The sequence below is a fragment of the Pteropus alecto genome, unplaced genomic scaffold, assembly GCF_000325575.1.
Source record: "Pteropus alecto unplaced genomic scaffold, ASM32557v1 scaffold2163, whole genome shotgun sequence".
NCBI lineage: Eukaryota > Metazoa > Chordata > Mammalia > Chiroptera > Pteropodidae > Pteropus > Pteropus alecto.
In genome coordinates, this window is record NW_006434156.1 from 14428 (window position 1) to 17096 (window position 2669).

Consider the following 2669-nt stretch of genomic DNA (forward strand, 5'->3'; position numbering starts at 1 on the left):
TTTATAGAGATTAATGAAGAACTCTTTAAGAAAGAAGTTCTGGAAAGAAAGGCCCCTTTCAGAGTATTTGAAACTGCAAGTATGAAAAGTTTAGTTCGACGTCTTAACCTTTATGTATTTAGTAAAGTGCAACAGACTTTTCAAACATTTGCTTGTCTAGTTGATATTCTGGCAGCAGAGAAAGAAATCTCTGTTTTAAGCAAGGTAGTACAAAATTTAGTTACCCATTATAATTGGCTTATACACACACACACACACACACACACACACACACATACTTTTTTTATATATTTCATAAAAATATATGAAACTAGTAAGTATAATTTCTTTTTCACAAAAATGAGAACTGTTTGGGCATTTAGGATTATAAAAATGTTACTAGCAACTTTGAATTTCATCAGTGGACTCTTAAGGCAAGGTACTAAAAGCACTTGGAAGAGTACATTCAGTGTTACTTTAAATGTGAATACGATTTTTTACTTGAGGGACATGCTATTTGTTTTTATTCCCAATTATTGATTTTTAACAATAGTTAACAATGTCCATATATTAATTACATTAACTTGGCATAATAACTTGGCATTATATGAGATTTAGAGATTAGGTTTCTTATAGTCTTGTGTCAACAAATACCTTTCTCCTCTGTTTTTAGTTACACTTCTATCAAAATCCAAATTTTAAATGAGGCTGTCCTCAAGTTTTACTCAGAATGTAAAGAAGAGTTGGGATCAAAAATGCTTCTCCATCAGCTTCAATAGCTCACAAATTCAACAGGGAGCATTCTGTAACAGAGAATATTGTAGATAATCATCATCGTGGTTTTGTTGCTGACACACATGGAGAAAGCATATTTCCAACTTCCACCAATTTAAACACGCCACCAATAAGCAAGACTGCTTCCAGCCAGACAATTGCTAATACAACTGCTCCAATCAGAAGTGAATTTTCTCCTTTATTAACTTTAGTTAGACCATCAGAACAAACTGTAATGAGCCCACATGCTGTTTTGAAGCAGCTGACCACTTTTCATATGTGATCACGTGGCAGCTACACTCAAGCAAATGGTCACTTCATGAATTTTATTACAAGCACAACTTCTACTTATCACTATATCATATCTCCCTTACAGAGAAATTATTTTGGAAGGATACAGCTTTCTACTTTTCCAACTAGATATCCTTATTTATCAGTCAATGATGGTCCTTTTCCAACTTGCAACCAGCAGGCAACCTGTGGATCCCCATGCCAACGATGGCTGATACATCTGCTTCCACTTTTTCAAGGTCAGTTTGTCAGGCAAACTCATCACCCTAATTACAGGTGATGTACCAGAGGACTACCAGACTATGCAAAATAGCAAACATTAAAAATAAAGTTAGCAAACATCAGCAACATGCATGCAACCATCTCCTTTGAACAATAAACTTGCATGGTCACCTTAAGTGGTAATTTCCTTATTTTTGAAGGAGTTAAAAGTAAAATGATGCTTTTATCATGGTAGACTATATACTATTGTTTACTACTTGGACCTTTTGGTCATTATGAACATTTAAGTAAAGTATATCTAATTAAGTATTTAAAGGGGTAGAGATCAAGGAAATGAAAGCAAATGAAGAAACTGGGGTTAAGTGATATCTGAAACCATCCAGGAAGAATCAAATGAAGGCCTAACTTGGGAAGTTAGGAAGGGATAGATTCATATCAAATCTAGAAAAGACACACATGCAGTATTTAGTTTAGCATTTTCTCATTTTCATTACTTTTCCTTCTGATTTTAATAGATAAGACCTTGGATTTCAATTAGCAGAGTTGTCTTCATTCAAAATGCATCTCACCCTTAATAGAATAGCATATTCGAAGCAGTGCAGTAATCGTGATCACCATGATTGTAAAGATCATATGCTCTTTTCATAGATTTCATCGCTGTCTGCACATGCAGGATTTTACAAATATTTCAGATGTCTCTTTTTCTTCTACTGCTCTCAAGGCATTCAAGCTTACTTGTGACCATTTTTCTTCCCTTTGTGAGTCCACTGAAGAGGAATTTCCTCCTTAAGTGGCCAACATTTCTAATCAGCTCTCTCTGCTTCTGTAAATATGCTTGTTGCAAAGCCAGACATCTCAAGGTCGACAGAGAACTTATCATCTCCTAAAGATATACGGCTTTAGTACTTGTTACATAGAAAATCCTATGATGTATAACTGTCTATAGCAACTTCACAGGTCTGTAAGTCAGCTCATGCCAACTATAACAACACAAATATAAAAATAAAATAGCCCCTAAGTTAAGGGCCCAGATTTTCAGAGCACTAGCTCTTCTTGGACCGCTAGTGTAATAACATTGAGTTACTCCAAACCCACGGGTGCTGCTTGATTTATCGCTCTCTGAGTTTTTGCTACTTTTCTGCAACACCACCTTTAAATTTTCTAATGCATTTTTTTACCTTGCCTTATGTTCCATCCAGAGAACCTTAATACCTTATTCTGGCATGTACTGACTTTTATATTCTGAGCTTAGTGCCTCATCATGGCTAGCAATTCCCTTGAAGGTCTGGCCTCTGTGTTTCTTCCCTTTCTTTCCTTCCATATCTTTCTCTTCCACTATCCGTCCAGAGATACAAGTGAACAAAGTCTTTTCAGTCATGCATACGCCCTCCTCACAAGCTTGC

At 35.7% G+C, this 2669-nt stretch overlaps 1 pseudogene; it reads left to right on the forward strand.

The window, feature by feature from the left end:
- LOC102895831 overlaps nt 1–1036 on the forward strand; it is an 11590-nt pseudogene extending 10554 nt beyond the window's left edge.
- Nucleotides 1037–2669: the final 1633 nt, after the last annotated feature.